The sequence below is a fragment of the Aquarana catesbeiana genome, linkage group LG02, assembly GCF_042186555.1.
Source record: "Aquarana catesbeiana isolate 2022-GZ linkage group LG02, ASM4218655v1, whole genome shotgun sequence".
NCBI classification, from domain to species: domain Eukaryota; kingdom Metazoa; phylum Chordata; class Amphibia; order Anura; family Ranidae; genus Aquarana; species Aquarana catesbeiana.
Window position 1 is genome coordinate 566,416,559 of NC_133325.1, and position 20,305 is coordinate 566,436,863.

Genomic DNA, 20,305 nt, shown 5'->3' on the forward strand with positions numbered 1-20,305 from the left:
TGCGGAGGGGCAATTGATGGGAAACACGTCCACATCGTCCCACCACCCAACTCGGGGTCGTACTATTATAATTACAAGGGGTTCAATAGTATAGTGATGTTGGCGGTGGTGTCGGCTAATTACGACTTCTTGTATGTGGACGTGGGGAAGAATGGCTGGATGTCCGATGGTGGAGTCATCGCCCAGACGGAGTTCTACAGGCGTCTCCAGAATGGCAGCTTGGACCAGCTCCAGAGGACAATGTTGAAGGACTCCCATTTGTGTTCGTTGCTGATGAAGCGTTTGCGCTGGGGGACCACCTGATGCGGCCATTCCCAATGAGGACCCTCACCCCGGAATAGAGGGTTTTTAATTACCGGCTGGCCAGAGCTTGAAGAGTGGTGGAGAACACATTTGGAATCCTGGCCAGCCGGTTCCGCCTATTTATGACACCCATCCATATGGTGGAGTATAAACTGAACCATATTATACTTGCGTGCTGTGTTCTCCATAACTTTTTAAGGAAACATTCGGCCAACTATGCTGGCTCAGTTGGGCCTGAGGCCGGAATCATACATCAAACCACACTGACGGCGCTTGAAAGTGGCCGTCCTGGCTTGCCCTCCCTGAGTGCCCGTGATGTACGGTTACGCTACCTGGAGTTCTTTGCGGGTAGGGGGGCTATCAATATGCCAGCAAATATGTGAAGCCTTTTTATAATAAAAAACAAAAAGAAAGTCTTTGTGGACATTTACTGCTTGTGTTTGTTTTAGCTGACCCTGACAGAAATGTTTTGAGTGCAGAAAATGGCGCGATTGTGTAACCTTATACAAAGCACTGTTGGCTGTTATTTACTAAATGCAAAAACACATTTCACTACAAGTGCACTTGCAACTGCACTGAAACTGCACTTGTAGTGCAAAGTGGATTTGCCCTTAGGAAATAACCCCCATTTTCTCAGAAAACAACAATTACATCACCCCAAAAGTGTTGTAGCATTGAGACAATAATCCACACATTCTTGATTAACAATCTTTTTAATACCTGCACAATCACATGTGCATTTACCAAAGGTTTTTAAAACAAACCAACATGTTTGTTGTATAACAATTTTTGTGGTGGCATTATCCAAAATCAAAATGTCCATTTTATAGAAAACAGGCCTGTGTAAAACCAACAAGAAAGACACAAATCTTGAACTTACAAATGTCACATTTGGTCGAATTTGAAGGCAATATCAGACATGAGTATTTAGGAACGGTGTTTGATATTGCGTTCAGATGGGGGGGAAAATCACCCCTGGAAAAGCCAAATTTGGAAGATGCACACAAATTTCCCAATGTCAACATGTGCGACCTGCCATCATGGGGGATCAAGGGACGTGTTTTGGGGGAGAAACCCCTTCCTCACCGCTACTTTATTATTGAGGAAGGGGTTGCACCCCCAAAACGCCTCCATTGATCTCCCGTGATGGCAGGTAGCACATGTTGGCACACTGTGTGCATCCTCCAAATTTGGCTTTGTGAAAAATCACAAAAATATTTAGCACATTGTAGCACACAAAAGAAGAAATTGATTTGGAGGGGTTTTAAACTCGCCCCAAAACATCAATGATGTTTTTATATTTTGGAATAACATCATTGATGTTTTGCTTGATGATTTCCAATTGTAAATTACACCCCATGATCTCCCCGATCAGGATCTGGGCACTTTCGGATGTGAAAGGATCTGGATCCACAACATCACGATCACCTAAAAAGAGAGGAACCCCAAAATAAATTTGGTTTAAAAAAAATGCCGCCATCCATCTCTTATCTGAGCCTGTGGTTGCAGACACTCACCTGTTGTGGTGACTAGTTCCACCACGTCTTCCTCCTCCTGCTCAGCTTGTGTTGGGGGGGGATTTCCCCTTCTTCCAGGGGGGGGGCTCTGGTCTCCTCGGATGAGGGGTGTCCTCCGAGTCTTTTCTCCCCTATGTAAAACAAAAAAGGTATACTTAGCACACAGATATTTAATGTCAGAACTATAAAGATGAAACATTGCTTGGAAGTGGGGTACAATTGTCAATTTTAGCAGAGTTCCAAGATGTCGCTTTTTTAGTGTCCTTTGTCAAGCTGCAATACTTTACCTGTTTTGTACAAGCTTCACAGATGGAGACCCCCCTATAGTATGCACTGGAGCACCTGTGTGGCCCCCCCTAATAAAAATGGTGTTCTGGGGTCCCACACTAGTGCTCCAGTGTCCAGATGTGTAAACAGCTGCTGAGTGTCCTCTCCTTACACAGAATCTAGTTTGCATTTCAGTCTAGTAACAAAGCCATCTACACAACCCAAGTCTTTAAAGACAAGTATAGGGCGTCAAAATGGTGGCCAAATGCATATGGGCTAAACAATGGGATTTTATAGTTGTGTTTGTCTTGTGTTGTGTCTTGCAGAGAAAATGGATGGGTTCAATGACCACAATTTCCTGCCCCTGTTCATAGACAAATACAGGGAGCTGCCCTGTCTGTGGCAGGTCAGACACCCCCACTATAATCACAAACAGAAGAGGCAGGCAGCGCTGGAGAAACTGCTGGAGTTGGTGAAGCCGGTGGTCCCCACAGCAACCATCCCTTATTTAAAAGCCAAAATTGGTGGCCTGAGGAGCACATATCTTAGGGAACGCAAGAAGGTCAGATTCCCAGAGATCCGGAGCTGCAGCAGATGACATTTATGTCCCCAGGCTGTGGTACTATGAGAGACTGCGATTTCTGTCAGACCACACTGAAGTCAGGGAATCCCTCTCCACTCTTCCTTCCATGCTTCCTTCCACCCCAGCTGAGGCTTCCGATGTCCAACCTGGGCCTTCCAGCCAGGAAGAAGTGGAGGAGCCCAGCTGGAGTCAGGTATAGCATTCTTCTACAGATTTCTGGGCAATAAATAAATTAATTATGTTTACTAGATGTTATTATTAATCACTAATTGCTGATTGAAAAAAGTGTTTTACATATTAATAGACAGTAGTGGGCACCCAAAATTGGGACAAGAATGAAAAATGCTGGGCTCAGAAGAATAGTCTGTTATATTTGTTAACATTCAATTTGTAGCAGTCAGGAGGTGAAAATTGTGTGTGATTGATGAAGAAAAAACTAAAACTATGTCCCTTTTTCATACACAGGAAGACCTCAGCCAGGAGGAGGTTGTGGAATGTGGCAGTCAGGAGGAGGCGGGGATTAGTGGCAGCCAGGAGGAGGCGGGGATTAGTGGCAGCCAGGAGGAGGTGGGGCTAAGTGTCAGCCAAGAGAAGCCTGGGACCAGTCGCAGCCTGACTGAGTCTCAGGTCCCTCCCCTCCGCCTACCATATAAACGAGCCAGGAAGGCCACTCCGAGTCCCGTGCAGGATTCAGCATTCAGGCTGATCCAGGAGGCTTCGGCGTCCCCCAGAGCCTTACCAACTCCTGAAGAGGCCTTTGCCTGCATAGCTGCCACCAAATTGCAGGGCATGCAGGAGGGTGAATGCAAGCTCTGTGAGGACCTGCTTTATAAAGTCCTACGTAAGGGGGTGAGTGGGGAACTAACACCCAAGACTGACGTGGTTGAGTTGGACCATCCTCCTCCTCCTCCTCCTGCTGCCACAACTCCACCACCACAGCCAATGCGTGGAAGGAGGCGTGGAAAGAAGACCAAAGAGTGATGGCCCTGGGTTCAGTCTGGTCTGACAGAAGATGCAGCCTCTCGTATGACCACAGCCAGGGGACACAGATGTCATCTGCTGCTGTTCATGATCTCTGGGACTTCTGGACCAGACTGCCCTCCCTTAGATAAGGACTCCTCAGGTCACCAATTTTGCTTAAAAATAGTTGATGTGTGCCCTGGGGGTACAAGGCTTCACCCACTTTTGCAGTTTCTCCAGCGTTGCCTCCCTCTTTGTTTAGTTGTGAGCCGTTAATAAAATTTTTTAGGTAAATTATACTCTCCTGTGTGTGTTTTCATCCAAAAAGGACAGTTTGTTGGTGACGATTCAGGTACGTTTCTAAAGTACAATGTGAAATTAACAAGAGACAACAACACCAAACAATCTCCTACAGATTAAATAGAACATCATATCAATGGTGTTGTGGGAACTTGTCACAAAAAACACACACAAACATTTTCGGGAGTACAAATCAAAATCGCAAACAAAATAAAAATAAAATACAAACACAAAAAAAGAATCTACATTAAAGCCAAAAAATATATAAAAAATATACAAAAATATGTTGTCAGATGTGAGAAATCAAAATATATTGAGGGAATCACGATAAATAGTAACGAAATAAGTTTGTGAGAAGTGTGTGTGACTGTGAGCAGCAAAACTACTTAATTCTTGTCACATTATAAAGAAGAAGAGAGTGCGCTGTATTAAACCATTTTTAACATTGCAGCGTGACGAAAGTGCTGTATCCATTGCGAACGCTAAGTTTACCAGAACGAGCTGTTCCGTCTTGGAATTTCTTCTGAGCATGTGCGTCGGAACAGGCCACACACGGTCGGAATTGACGCGATCGGATTTTGTTGTCAGAAAATTTTATCTCCTGCTCTCCAACTTTGTGTGTCGGAAAATCCGATGGAAAATGTCCGATCGAGCCCACACACGGTCGGAATTTCCGACAACACGCTCCGATCGGACATTTTCCATCGGAAAATCCGACCGTGTGTACGGGGCATAAGTGTGGTGTTGGTGTAACTTACATTGATGTCTTCTCTCCTCGGCGCCGGAACGAAAAGACCAGCTCGAGGAGAGATGACATCACTTCCTCTCCCTCTGTTTACATTAGAGGGAGAGGAAGTCTGTCATTGGCCAGGAGCGATCGCGAGGGGGGAGCCACAAATGAGTGGCCTCCCCCTCACCTTTGATCGCCCCTGACCTCAATCCGACCGCTGCAGGCACCGGGGGGGGTCTGATCTGACCCCCCACCCGCGGGAAGGCAAGGACGTACATGTATGTCCTTTTGCCTGCCCGTGCCGCTCTGCCGACGTACATCGTCGTGCGGCGGTCGCCAAGTGGTTAAAGTATACCTATGTTTTTACTATAATTTGTGGAGTACTTTTATCTGCAGGGTGTAGAAAATGCTAGTATGAAGGGTTACATGTTTTTTTAGCAGCACAATTGTTATGCCCTGTACACACGATCGGATTTTCTGACGGAAAATGTGCGATCAGAGCTTGTTATCGGAAATTCCGACCGTGTGTGGACTTTTTCCATCGGATTTTCTGACACGCAAAGTTTGAGAGCAGGCTATAAAATTTTCCGACAACAAAATCCAATCGTGTCAATTCCGACCGTGTGTGGACAATTCCGACACACAAAGTGCCACGCATGCTCAGAATAAATTCTGAGACGGAACTGCTCGGTCTGAAAAATTAGCGTTCGGAATGGATATAGCACTTTCGTCAGGCTGCAATGTTTTAAATTGCAGCGCACTCTTTCTTTATAATGCTAGAAGAATGATGTAGTTTTGGTGCTGATATTCACACAGAGTTCTCACAAACTTCTCTTTATTATTTCTCGTGATTTTATCAATATAATATTTTTATTTGTCACATCTACCGAAAAAATCTTTTTTTTTATGTTTTTAGATTAAATTATTTTTGGGAGATTTTTTTAACGACTGATCTTGTGTTTTTTTTTTTTTTAACTCCAGAATATTTTTGAGTGCGTTTTGTGTGTCAAGTTACCACAACACCATTATTATCTTGTATTATTTAATCTCAAGGAGATTGGTTGGTGTCTCTTGTTAATTTCACATTGTAATTTTGAAATGTACCTGCCTCCTCACAAACAAACTGTCCTTTTTGAAGGAAAACACACATAGGCAAGTATAATTGAAACAAAAATACCTTTATTAAGGGGTCATAACCAAACAAAGAGGGAGGCAACGCTGGATAAACTGCAGAAATTGTCAAAGCCTTTGGCCCCCAGGGCACACATCAACTATTTTACTGCAAAATTGGTGGCCTGAGGAGTCCATATATAAAGGGAGTACATTCTGGTCCAGAAGTTCAAGAGATCATGAACAGCAGCAGATGACATGTATCTCCCCATAGATAATGGGTGAATGCAGCGCTATATGTAATCAGTGACAGGATGACATACTCTCATCCTGTGTATAATTAAGTGGTAATTAATGCAAGTGATACTTAGATTGAACAGTGAGCAAAGTGAATAGGCAATCTCAAAAAGAGATGAATGTAACACTATAAATGATTGGTAACAAGATGACGTGCTCGTATCTTATATATACTAGTATGTTGTTCAGAGCAAATAATGTTCATATGAGCAAAATAGACAAAATCAAAAATAGCTAAAAACTGTCCATAGTGCTGAGAAAATCTGTTGACATGTGCAAAACAGTATTCTTGAAGTGGAATGGAAAGAAGCAAGTGTAGATGGTAGTTTCTATTCACAAGGAAACCTCATGCACTCTAATCAACATAAAAAGTGGCAGAAGTGAATACTCTTACCAGAGGGGATGGACACAGTCACCATACGGTGGAGTGTCATGCGAGTTTTGGGGATCCACCGATCCCTGAGGTACTGTGCTGGAAGACCATACCGATAGGTTCAGTCCAGGACCACCGTAATTTGCAGGATGGTGTATGGATCCACATCAAATAGGGGGATGACCTTCGATGGCAGCAAGCTCCAAAATCACAATGTATGGTATTTCTTGATTTAACAATGCACTGCAGAAAGGCCTGGTCTGTGCATCAGCCAAATTATGGTGGTCCTGGACCGAACCTATCGGTATGGTCTTCCAGCACAGTACCTCAGGGATCGGTGGATCCCCGAAACTCGCATGACACTCCACCGTATGTGAAGTGAAATAATATGTGAACAGTGACAAATATACAGTAAATAAAGTGACATATGACCAGTATAAAGATCAATAAAAATAAATGTCCATATGTGATGAAAAGGGACCACATATAATGGTAAATCCCTGTGGTGAGTGATCCAAAACAAACATGTGACGATTAAAATCTTGAGCAGACATCAAAGTGAATGGTGAATAACCATAAAAAGACCAACAACCTCTTTATACTTCTATCAGATTATGCCGTTTGGATTCCACTAACTGCTACTATATTACTGTGAAGACACACAACTTTAAAATTGAATTTGTTTTTATCTCACCATTGCGATCCACATCGTGCTGCTATGTTGATGGGTTACTTTGGTATTTTGGATCATTTTTATGGAACATTTATTTATATGCTATACTCTCTTATTTTGTATACATGCAAGCTATTTGGTCACAAATGTGGTCCATTCACCAGACATTACTAATACTATGATGCAGTCACATGCAATTAATAGTCTGATGATTTTTTACTATGGTACCATGATGACTATAATAGGCTGCTATGCCATTATGTTGTTTTATGATGTTTCAATAATATAGATCTTACTATGAAATAAAAGTTTCCTTGATTTATTACAATTTATTGTTTATACATTTGTTACTATGCAATACGATGCGGTCGCATTCATGGTGCATTTATCAGATATTCATATCACCATTATGTTGTGTTATCTTCCCAGCTGCATGCCTCATAAAATCCCCAAAAACCCCCATTTCTCTGTTTTTTGTATACATTTTGGGGATGGAGGTACATTTCTGTAAATGTCCTCATGTAAAGTCCCATTTAGTTAGTTTTCTTTTTTCATAAAAAGACCACCACCGAAAGTACTAGTCTCTTACCAGAAAGATTGGACTTGTACGGGTGTACACCTGACAAGCCAATCAAGCTTGGAAGGTAACCAATGAGGCACCAATTCAATGTATGGAATACAGCGTCTGGATGGACGTTCCATTTAATTCAGCAGAGTGGACACAGCTTACATGCAGATGCAAATCAGCCAAACCATAGATAAAGGAAAGAGATAGGGCACATAGCGTAATACTGTATAGGATATTTATTCCAGATAAAATCATAAGTATTACACTTACATTTGCCAATAGGGATACAAGCACTTGAAAAAGAGATAATAACTGTGGACCAGCAAGAAATCCCGATGCGTTTCGCCTAAACAGGCATCATCTGGGGTGCTGGTCACCCACAATCACTGTCTATATATAGGTGAATAAGCCCCCAAATGAGCAACAGCTCTGGTGTTCAATTACAGCTAATCTGCACTTACTTCCTGTTTCAGACAAGATGGCGTCACCGCTTGAGTGTCAAGCCTCACTTTGGAAACAAGGAAGTAAAACCAAACTATTGTTTAGATCACTTCCGGGTGAGAGGCAAGATGGCGCGGCCGCCTGTGTTCCAAGCCTCATTGTGATAAACCAAAACAGGAAGTGATCTAGTAAATAGCAAACTATGCTGAAACAAGGCATAGGGATGTAAAAGACATTTCTGGGGGCTTAAATAAAGTAAAAATATAAAATAAACATTAATATTATGTTGGATTTTATTAATGAATAAAAATGGAAAGCATATTTAATGATTAGATATGGAAAAAAAGGAAAAGCTTTTACCAAATAAAATAAAAACAGTGACAGCCATCTGGTATGAAGGCCAAATGATATCTCCAGAATAAATAAGGAGATAATAAATAAAATGTGAAAAACAAAAAATATAAGAGATGTTCTATAAAAATATAAAAAATGTTCTAAATATTCAGAGCTGGTACTCACATTGGTTGCCAATATAGTGGTACATAATAAATGCATACAGTGGCATGTAAATGCAAAAGTACAAAATGCACATGAGATAAAATGTATCATAAAAAATAAAAAACTTTAATGGATGTATTTTAGGGAAAAAGTAAAAAAATAAAATAAAAATTACATTTTTTTAAAAATGAGAGAGACATTAATAAGCACCTAGGAAATATGGTCTATATAGAAATGAGCATTAATATCCCACTCTATATTGAGACTGAATGGGGAGTAAGTCTGAAGCTTAATATTCAGTAGGTTTCCAAACGGGAAACCCCCCTAGTTTTAGCACCCCCTCTCCATGGGGGGTGATATTTGTCAATAATGACAAATTGAAAACCTTTTGGATCTCGGCCTTCGGATGTTTTCTGTAGTGTCTAGGTAGATTATGTTTAATGTCACCACCTTTGATTCTTGCAATGTGTTCACCTACCTTTACGGAAAAAGCACAGATAGTGCGTCCTACATATTGCTTCCTGCAAGGGCAAGTGATCATGTATACTACATGTGTAGTAGCACAAATACAAAATTATTTGATAGGGTATATTTTATTAGTAGCATTAGATTTAAAATCTAAACTTTTACATCTCCCATTAACATTGTGTTGACAGACTACACATTTTTTGCAAAGAAAGTATCCAACCATATTATGGAAAAAAGAAGGACGTATTGGAGGATTGATAATATTCCGAGCAATAGTAGCTCTAAGTGAAGGTGCACCCCTAAAGATGACCTTAGGACGTTCAGGGAGCAATGTTTCCAAGACATGGTCATGTCTGAGGACACCCAATATCGATTGATAATATTCAAGACCTCTTTATGCTGAGTGGAAAATGTGGTAAGCATGGAAAACTTAAATGAATCGTCAGATTCACGTGGAGGTTTGGGTGTGAGAAGGGAGCATCTATTTATCGTTGCCACCTGTTGTATTTCAAGATTGAGTGATGGTTCATCATATCCCTTTTAAATAAACCTCTGTTTAAGAGTAGACGCTTCAGCTAGATATGTATTAACGTCAGTGCAATTTCTATGCAGCCTAAGAAATTGGCTGCGAGGGACAGACTTAAGCCAGCATCGGTGATGACAACTATCAGTGGGAATAAAGCTGTTGCGGTCTGTGCTTTTAAAATAAGTCTGAAATTGTCCTGAGCAGATTTCAATCTCAAGATCTAAAGAGTGTATCTTGGAGGAACTGGACTCATATGATAATGAAATGCCACGATCATTGCCATTAAGCATGCCAAAGAAATCCTGAAGAGATTCCGGGGTGTACTTCCATAGGAGGAGGATGTCGTCTATATATCTGGCCCACAGAAAAAGAGAAGGTCTGTGTTCAGAATAGACGACATCCTCCTCCCATTTGGCCATGAAAGTATTAGCGAGGCTGGAGGCAAATTTAGCCCCCATCGCAACGCCTTGCAGAAAAAACTTCTGGTCGAACCAGAAGTAATTGTGTGTGGTAGCGAATTCTAATACTTCTACTATAAAATCCTTCTGTAGGTCAGTGAGAGAATCCTCACGTTGGAAGAAATGTGTAACAGCCTCTATACCTCTATCATGGGGAATACAGGTGTACAGGGATGCCACATCAGCAGTGGCCATTATGAGGTCGTCCTGTACCACAACATTCTCCAAAAGCCTAATAGTGTCGGTAGTGTCCTTCAAATATGAAGGAGTGAGTTTGACCATAGGCTGGAGGTAGAAATCAACATAGCAACCGATTCGAGAAGTAACAGAATCGATGCCACTTATGATTGGGCGGCCGAGTGGGTGAGAAGAATCCTTATGGATCTTTGGCAAACAATACAGAATCGGAATCCTAGGTGCAATAGGTATAAGGTATGCTCTCTTTATGATTTAAATATGTGAGTTAAAACCCTTTAAGATCAACTGATGCAATTCTTTTTGAAATACTGAAGTAGGATTGTTAGGTAATTCCCTATAAGTATCGCGATCATTAAGTATCTGGTATATCTCATTAATGTAATCTAGACGATCTTGAACTACGATGTCACCCCCTTTGTTTGCGGGGCGGACCACCAAATCTTTTCTCTCACAGAGTGATTTAAAACCCTCCATGGAGAAAGATCGATCAAATTATTTTTTCTTGTGAAGTTTCACTAAGTCCCTAAACATAGAAACAGCAGGAGCCGTAGGAACCAGTGGGTTGAATAGAGACGGGTTTGCCAACCAAGAATTAACCGTGCCTGAGACAGCAGCTCTTTCAAAGTGTTGAACAGAAAAGGAAGTGTTGGAAGCTATACATCTTTGGATATTGATCTTCCTTACAAATTTATGGATATCAATAAAGGTATGAAATTTGTTGTTTTTTCTGGGGGGCAAATTTCAGGCAATTATCGAGAATAGACCTTTCCAGGCAGGGTTGGTTCCTTGGAACTGAGGTTGAAGACACTCCTACCTATCATGTCCTTCTTCTTTTTCCTCTTCTGGATTCCCCTACCCCCTTTGGAGCCTCTCTTGGCTCCGAGGGCCTTCTTTGTGTTACTGAATCTCGGTGAAAATCCTGTTTCACATAAGTAGTATGGTCATTATGACTTTGATCATAGGAGAATCGATCATAGTCATTGCACCCATAAGATTGATCTCTTCCATTGCGGGTATCATAAAGAGGGGTAAACCTGTTATAAACAGGAACCAAAGGGTTTCATAATAACAGGGATCTATATCATGAAGTGCTGGATAATCACCCACTCTCCCTGGAGAGTTACTGCATGATTTTCAAAGCATGCTTGTCAGGTTGTTTCTGATTTTCAGGTTGTGCTTGTCAGGTCCTTTCTGATTTTCAGTGCGTTCTTGTCAGTTCGTTTCTGAACGGTCGTTCATCTACTAGCCATGTGGTGTTCTCGTCAGAGAGATTGTGCTATTATTGGGCTTGGAGTTATTGCTTTGACCCAAGTCCAGTCCAGGAACAGGGGGAGGAGGAGTTCTTGGACCAAGAATTGGTTGCCTAATCGTGACCAATTCTGTCATATGCCTTTGTTACGGGAGCTCCAGGAGAATAATTCTGATGATTTCAGGAATTATCTCCAGATGATGGACCCCTGCTTTCACCGTCTATTGGCTTTGCCTACCCCCTATATTAGTAAGCAGGACAGGAGTCTCCAGGACATCAAGTTCACAACTGGTATCTGCCCCCAGGCTCTTGGAATCATTATTCCAGAGACATGTTCTGCCATCATCCAAGTCCTACAGAAGGACTATATTCAGGTAAGTTTTAGCCTTTAACATCATATTCTTTGTATTTAATGTTTGCTAATGTATTGTATTAATTTCTTCATTCCATAATTACCATTATTGTAATATGCTGTGAATGTCTTCTTTGTCCTCATGCATGCTGTAAGCTTTTAATGCTCCTTTTTTCCCCTTCATGCATATTTGCCTTCACTAACCTCCCCAGCACGCTATCCTGGGCCCATACACACCTAGCCTAGTAACTTAACAATGTATTTTGTCATCTTCATTTTTGTGCTTACCCTAAACACCCCCTAAAATGTGTACAAATGTTATTGTTGTCCTCAAATTCAGGCAGAGTGCAAGAGGCTATTTTTTCTGGGGACCAAACTCATTTTGAAGTATGTAGTGAAAGGGCCTGCCTGAATCCCTTCAAATGGTAATGTTGAAAGTTTTTGTCTCCTATTATCTTGATCTGTAGTTTATAAATGTAAAAATGTGCTTCAGGGGGGCATGTCCAAGATGGCTAAGGGAGCAGATGTGTTTGTCTGAGCTCCTCAGGACCGGATCTCCTAATCCTGCTTTTACTGGGTGCAGACCCATAAAAAAGACTTTCCTAAGTCCCTCCTGACTGGGGGGCCACTCCGGACCACCTGAGGAGGGAAACGTGTATATCTTGTTATAATTGGTTCTTTTGTTGTTTTTTCACAAGCGATGTAATCATGTGTGTCACTAAATGTTTTGGATGCCACATCCTGACCCACATAGCGGTCCGGACGTTGCATCTAGTTCTGGGTGTAGGTCCACAGCTTGAAAATGTACCATTAGATGATTGTGGCTGACTGTACTATTGTTTCATGGAACGTTAGGGGTTTGAACTCCTCTGTGAAGACGTCATTAGTGTTTCAGTTTCTCAAAACCTATCATCCTCAAATATGTATACTGCAGGAAACTCACGTGACAGGCAGTAAGCTTTTGAGCCTTAGGCAGCCCTGGGTAGGACATCAGTACCACTCCACATACACCAATTACTCTAGGGGGGTCAATATTCTTGTTCATAAGTCACTACCGTTCAAACTGCTGTCGCTGGAACTAGACTCGGAGGGTCGCTTTGTAATACTCCATGCCATGGTAGACAGATTGGAGCTGGTGGTGGTGGGACTGTACTTACCCCCCAGCCTCCACGAGATTACTTAATCAGCTTATCTCTAGCATTGCTACTTATGCTATGGATAATGTGGTGATGCTGGGGGACTTTAACCTGGCCCCGGATCCTGGGATGGACAGACTCTCACCTGGAGAGGGCTCATCTTCAGAGCTGTTCTCCTGGGCGGAAGCTTCTAATCTAACTGATGTTTGGAGATGGCGTAACCCTTCTTGGAGGGCTTATACATGCCACTCAGCCTCACACAAAACCCTCTCATGTATAGACCTTGCCTATGCAGGGGGATCTGTCTTACCCAGGGTTCGGGATATCACCATTCTCCCCCATGGCATATCCGATCACACCCCACTTGCCTTGAAGCTGTGCGTGTCCTGTACACCGGGGGAGAGTTTGTGGAGACTGTCCAGGTTCTGGCTGATTCCAGAATATCGGAACCATATAGGTCTGAGGTGATGCAATATTGGCGGGAGTTGGATCAATCAGTGTCTCTGATCACGTCTTGGGACGCATTTAAGGCCTTCACCAGGGGTAGCTTGCAGTCGCACATCCACAAGGTCTGTAAAGATCTGAGGGAGGAGACCCAAAAGGCTGAGGAGAGGGTGACAGCACTTGAGGAGGAATACTCCGAGTCGGGGACTCCGAGAGCATGTTCTAACTTCCAGGCAGCGTTGAGGGATGTTCTACTGCTATGAACATCAGCTACCAAAACAAAGTTCCTACATCAGTCCGAAAGAATCTTTGAGCATGGGGAGAAGACAGGCAGTATGCTGGCATGATTGGCGAGGGAAAGCTCCTCCCTGGTGACTATCTCATCCATATGTGACTCGGATGGGATGACTCTGACAAAGCCCTCTTCCATCAATGACAGATTTGCATCATTCTATTGGGAACTCTATGGTTCTCGAATGGAGTTCACGGACGAAGAACTGACGGCATACCTCGACAGGGTGGAGCTCCCTTGCCTGACATCCACATTTAGAGACGCTTTAGACGGTCCTATCCTATTAGAGGTGTTACAGAGGGCAGTTGCTTCCTTGCAAAACAGCAAAACACCAGGTCCAGATGGGATACCTGCTGAATTCTTTAAAACTTGCTGAGGAAATATTACCATCATTTAGACTAGTGGTGCAAAAGGCCATGGAGGGGAACTCATTGCCCCCGACAATGGCTGAGGCAGTTATAGTGATTATCCTTAAACATGGTAAGCCCCCTGAACAGTGTTCTTCATATCGCCCAATCTCCCTCCTTAATGTGGATGCCAAGCTGTTGGCTAAGGTGTTGGCCGCTCGATTGAACACTGCGATTACGGCATTGGTGCACGTGGACCAGTCTGGATTTATGCCAGGCAGAGGGACCGACATAAACATCCAACGCCTCCTTACACATCTCTCCAGGGCGGGCGGGGACAGGCTTTTGACTCGGTTGAGTGGCGCTACCTCTGAGAGGTCCTTCACAAATTCGGGTTTGGCCCTCTTTTTTATCAGCTGGGTGCAGATGCTATACCACAATCCCATGGCCCGTATACGCACAAACAATTCGCTCTCCTTGCCGTTTCCCCTGTCCAGGGGCACCAGACAGGGCTGCCTTCTATCCCCTGGATTATTCGCGCTAGCCATTGAGCCTATGGCAGCTCGTATTAGATCCGCCCCTTCAGTAAAGGGAATTCAAGTTGGCGTAGTAACAGATAAAATATCCTTATATACAGATGATACCCTCCCCTCCTCAAGGACATCTCCTCCCTCCCACCAGTGCTTCACATAATAGATGAATTCAGCTATTTTTCGGGCATTAAGGTTAATTGGGGAAATCACTCCTTTTTTCACTAAATGCGTCGGGTCACCACCCACCAACAGGCACCCCCCTCAACTGGACATCTGAATTCAAATACTTAGGTGTAAAGATTGGGACTACGTTGTCCTCATACTATGAGCTGAACCTTCGACCATTACTTAAAAACTTCTCGCAGAAATGTATAGCCTGGAGGACCCTTCCCCTATCACCAGTAGGTAGGGTAAACTTAGTTAAAATGATTTATCTCCCCAAAATCCTCTACCTTTTTCGAAATGCCCCTGGCCCACCGGCTTCATTCTTCGCCAAAATAAAAAGTATAATATCTTCCTTTGTTTGGAACGGAAGACCCCCACGACTAGCCATTACCACCCTTCAGCTGCCCGTCACCCAGGAGGGCCTGTCCCTACCAGATTTTCAGATCTACTTCTGGGCGGCCGTCCTGGTGATGGTCAGATGGTGGTTTTCCCAATTACAAGACAACCCGGCAGTGACCTTGGAAGCAGCCATAATGGGCTCATACTCCTCCCTCAGCAATGTGGTATTCAGGGGGGCGAGATTTCACCCTGGCATCACGGAGCTGATGTGCACAACCATCAATGTATGAAACAAAGCCAGGACCCATTTTGGCACTCTTGAGACGTTCTCTCCCCCAATTCCTCTCTGGAGCAATCTTAATCTACCACATTTGAATACCGTTCCAGACCCCCAGGTCTGGGCAAGGAAGGGTATAGTCAAATTGAAGCATATAGTTAAAGGGGCTAAACTGAGATCCTTCTCTGATCTAAAAAGTGCCTACACATTACCGGGATGGAAGTTGTTTCGATACTACTAGCTTCGCCATGCGTATGGCAAACATTTCCCAGCGCAAATCATACTGGGATCAGACCCTGTGGAGGGACTACTTACTGCCAAGATCATAGATAAACCCCTTTCTTCCCTGTACTTCCACTTGTCCATAGCCCCTCTGAAGAAACTTGAAAAACCCTAGCTAAGTGGAAATTAGACATCCCAGATCTATCAGAGGTGGATTGGGAGACATGTGTATCTTGCTTCGTCACTAACATGATCTCGGCCAGAGACCGATTTATGCAGGTCAGGTTCCTCCACAGGACCTATTACACTCCAAAGCGATTGACAATTATGAACCCTAGCACCCCAGTGGCCTGACCTAGATGTGATCAGAGATCTGCCCCCTTCTTCCATATCACATGGTCCTGTCCCTGCCTCGGAGACTATTGGTCAGAGATAGGTGACACCCTTAGCCAGGTTACCTCCCTGGAACTTGGAACAGACCCCAAAATGATGCTGCTTAAAGTTTCTGACTCTAGGGTAAGGGGTAAATATACTAGGCTATTCCTGAATTATGCTACTTTCTATGCTCATAGAGAGATATTCCTCCATTGGAAAGACAATACGCTTCCCAGGGTGTCCTCATGGCGCCTAACGCTGAACTCGGTGCTGCCATTGTATAAGCTTACCTATGCCAACCGAAATTGCCCTAGCAAATTTGACAAAATATGGTCGGGATGGATAGATGCCTGGGGCACGGTGGTGGCCGATGACCATTGAGAGATTGCTGCTGGACCTGCCCCATAACAGTGTAATACTGCTATGATGTCCTGAATGTCTAACCATTGTCTGAGCTTTGTGAACTTAGCAAAGTTGATGAGGTCCCTCCTACACCCCCTGCCCTCCTCCCCCTCAGCCCCCCCTTTTCCCCCAGGACCTCCTTAAATAGTACTGTAGGAATCTACTACTTCATATCCTTGGTTTTTGGGGTCCCGTACGTGGCTAGGCTCCCAAAAAGTCTCACACATGTGGTATCCCCGTACTCAGGAGAAGCAACAGAATGTATTTTGGGGTGTAATTTCACATATTCTCATGGCATGTTTGAGCAATATATTATTTATTATTTGACAACATTGTGCAAAAAAAAATTTGTCTTTTTCCCGCAACTTGTGTCACAATATAAAATATTCCATGGACTCGACATGCCTCTCAGCAAATAGCTTGGGGTGTCTACTTTCCAAAATGGGGTCATTTGGAACTGTCCTGGCATTTTATCCACAACATTTAGAAGCTTATGTCACATATCACCCACTTTTCTAACCACTTGAAGACAAAGCCCTTTCTGAAAAAAAAATTATTTTTTTTGCAAGAAAATTACTTTGAACCCCCAAACATTATATATTTTTTAAAGCAAATGCCCTACAGATTAAAATGGTGGGTATTTCATTTTTTTTCACACATTATTTGCACAGCGATTTTTCAAACGCATTTTTTTTGGAAAAAACACACTTTTTAAAATTTTAATGCACTAAAACACACTATATTGCCCAAATGTTTGATGAAATAAAAAAGATGATCTTAGGCCGAGTACATGGATACCAAACACGACATGCTTTAAAATTGCGCACAAACGTGCAGTGGCGACAAACTGAATACATTTTTAAAAGCCAGAACAGAGGAAGTCTACTGCTAAAATTACTGCCCTCGATCTGACCTTCACGGTGATACCTCACATGCATGGTGCAATTGCTGTTTACATTTGATGCCAGACCGACGCTTGTGTTCGCCTTTGCGCGAGAGCAGGGGGGGACAGGGGTGCTTTTTTTTTTTTTTTTTTGCTTTTTTATCTTATTTTTAAACTGTTCCTTTCATTTTTTTTTAATCATTTTTATTGTTATCTCAGGGAATGTAAATATCCCCTATGATAGCAATAGGTAGTGACAGGTACTCTTTTTTGAAAAAATTGGGGTCTATTAGACCCTAGATCTCTCATCTGCCCTCAAAGCATCTAACCACACCAAGATCAGTGTGATAAAATGCTTTCCCAATTTCCCAATGGCGCTGTTTACATCCGGTCAAATCTAAGTCATGAAATGCTCGTAGCTTCCGGTTTCTTAGGCCATAGAGATGTTTGGAGCCATTCTGGTCTCTGATCAGCTCTATGGTCAGCTGGCTGCATTCTCAAGTTCCCTGTTGGGACAGTAGAGCCAGAGAAAAACATGGAAGACGGTGGGGAGGCATTCCCTCCCACTGCTTGTAAAAGCAGTCTAGAGGCTAACTAGCTGCTAGGATTGCTTTTACATAAAAGCCAACCGCTGGCTGAAAAGAATGATACCAAGATGATACCTAAACCTGCAGACATCATTCTGGTATAACCACTCAAAGTCCAGCAACATACCAGTACGTTGCTGGTCCTTGTTGGGCATATATTGTAAACTTTTTTTCATGCAGCCTGTGGGCTGAACAAAAAAAAGAGATTGATCGGTGGGTATGCCCACTATTAGAATACCTCCCTTCATCCACCTACTTCTAATGATGGGCATACATGCACCGTTTATATATGCAGAAGCATGGGGGCATCCGCTCCAAAAGGTAGGAGCAAATCGCTCCTCCGCCCATGCTGCCCCCATGCTTTGGCATATATGCTCTTTTTTTTAACTGTGGTGGTGAAATCACCTCCTACAGCGCTGGAGTCACGGCTTTATGTATCGTGGGAGCAAACGCTGTTGCTGTCAAGATCAATAAATCCGCTCTGCAACTGAATGGCGTACCTGCTAAGCAAATGATGGTTAACAATAAAACAAAGTAACATTACAGTATAACAGTAAGACTTACCATACCTGCAAAGCAAATACAAAAAAAAATAGTAAAAAATAAAACATTTAACGCAACCTGTGCCTAAAATATATATATGCCGAAGCATGGGGGCATCCACCCGCAAAAGGTAGGAGCAAATCGCTCCTCCGCCCCTGCTGCCCCCATGCTTCGGCATATATGCTGAAGTATGTAACTGTGGTGGTGAAATCACCTCCGACAGCGCTGGAGTCACGGCTTTATGTATCGTAGGAGCAAATTCTGTTGCTGTCAAGATAAATAAATCTGCTCTGCAGCTGAATGGCGTACCTGAAAAAAAAATTGGTAACAATAAAACACAGTAAACAGTAAAGTATAAAAAAATTGCATACCTATAAAGCAAACATGATAAAACATAATAACAATAAAACATTGCAGAATAGAATACAGTAAAAAAGAGCAGAACAATAGAGAGAGAATAGAGAGAGAAAACAATAAAACGACAACTATTTTTGTTTTTTTAATTGTATATATTTTTTTGTGTTTTTTTTTTTTTTTTTACACTTTTTTTTGTAACTGTAACTTTTGTAACTGTAACCGTTTCCAGGTTCGGGTCTCTCAAAATGCAATGGCATCTTGGGAGACCCTGTGAAAGTGTGCCTAGTCTGTGCAGTGCTGTACCCTATGCTAACACTCAACTGGTGTACGGTAGCGTTCAAAACATTCACCAATGCAAAGACCAGGATTGTCAGGACAGGAGGGACAATAATAGCGGGTGTCACGCCTATATCCGCGCTTGCTGCAGACACAACATCTTTTTTGGGGGGCTCATTGGATAGCGGTGCTCGGGAGGACAAAAAGAAAATGCCTCTCATGCAGCCGGCTTACTGCATTTGGTTAGAGAAGGTGAGGTGGAGCACCGTCTGGAAATAGAAGGGCTCTGAAGATCTCTTCCTGGAATTTAAGGAAGGATCCAGTCTGTCCTGAAGCTCTGTTTAGCACATAAGCATTCAGCAAAGCCAATTGAAATAAATAAACACACTTTTTTGTACCAGTGTCTGGCCTTATGGGCAACTAGGTACGGCGCCAACAACTGGTCATTGAGGTCCACCCCCTCCCATATTTTGGTTATATTCGTGGACACAGAGGGGTTTCTCCACAACACCAGTCACCGTAGTAATTTGGACCGTCGTGTCTGCATGAAGGGAGGTAAGAACGAAAACATTCTTATTATCCCTCCACTTCATAGCGAGCAAATTATTACACTGCAAGCAGGCTCTCTCGCCCAGCCTAAGATGGGAATCTACAAGCTGCTGGGGAAAGCCCCGGCGATTAGGTCGCACGGTGCCACATGCTCCAATCTGCTGATCAAACAAGTAACTAAAAAGTGGCACGCTCATAATTGTCCACGTACAAGTGATACCCCTTTCCGAATAAGGGTGACACCAAGTCCCACACAATCTTGCCAGGGCTTCCTGTGTAGACAGGGCAGTTTGTCGGCTCTACGTGACTATCTTTTCCCTCGTAAACCATAAAACTACATGTATAGCCTGTGGCCATGTCACAGAGCTTATACATCTTGACCCCGTATCTGGCACGCTTGCTGGGAAGGTACTGTTTGAATGACAAGCGGCCAGAAAACTTAATCAGGGACTCATCAACACAGACAACTTGATGGGGAGTAAACAAGTAAACAAGTCTGCCAAACGTTGGTTGAAGTGGTTTACGAGGGGCCGAATTTTGTAGAGCCGATCGTATCCAGGGTCTCCACGAGGACGACAGAGTTCATTGTCATTGAAGTGCATGAACCGCAAGATCTGCTCATATTGTGCCCTGGTCATGGAGGCAGAGAACAAGGGCATATGTGAATTGGGTCAGTGGACCAATATGACCGCAACTCACTCTTTTTG

General features: G+C 43.1%; 1 long non-coding RNA gene across 1 annotated transcript; it reads right to left on the minus strand.

Moving 5' to 3' along the window:
• Positions 1–995: 995 nt before the first annotated feature.
• On the minus strand, positions 996–8,186 carry LOC141130015 (uncharacterized). The gene is made up of 3 exons (XR_012241947.1): positions 7,952–8,186; positions 1,821–1,951; positions 996–1,731 (listed from the first exon to the last, which is right to left on the minus strand). It is a non-coding gene; the product is annotated as an uncharacterized lncRNA (long non-coding RNA).
• Positions 8,187–20,305: the final 12,119 nt, after the last annotated feature.